The sequence below is a fragment of the Triticum dicoccoides genome, chromosome 4B (assembly GCF_002162155.2).
Source record: "Triticum dicoccoides isolate Atlit2015 ecotype Zavitan chromosome 4B, WEW_v2.0, whole genome shotgun sequence".
Classification (NCBI taxonomy): domain Eukaryota; kingdom Viridiplantae; phylum Streptophyta; class Magnoliopsida; order Poales; family Poaceae; genus Triticum; species Triticum dicoccoides.
In genome coordinates, this window is record NC_041387.1 from 162,078,227 (window position 1) to 162,078,751 (window position 525).

Below are 525 nucleotides of genomic sequence, written 5' to 3' on the forward strand. Positions count from 1 at the left end.
CCCCCTACCTCGTGACCACCCTGGACACCGTTTCGCGTTGATTTTACTTCCAGAAAATCATAAATATTCCAAAAAAAATCTCCGTCCGTTTTTATCCCGTTTGGACTCCGTTTGATATTTGGTTTCTACGAAACAAAAAACATGCAACAGACAGGAACTGGCACTGGGCACTGGATCAATATGTTAGTCCCAAAAATAATATGCCAAAAAGTATATGAAAGTGAATAATATTGGCATGGAACAATCAAAAATTATAGATACGACGGAGATGTATCAGCATCCCCAAGCTTAATTCCTGCTCGTCCTTGAGTAGGTAAATGATAAAAAAGTATAATTTTTGATGTGGAATGCTACCTAGCATAATCTTGATCATATGTCTAATCATGGCATGAATATTAAGACACGCGTGATTCAAAGCAATAGTCTATCATTTGACATAAAAACAATAATACTTCGAGCGTACCAATAAAGCAATCATGTCTTTTCAAAACAACATGGCCAAAGAAAGTTATCCCTACAAAATCA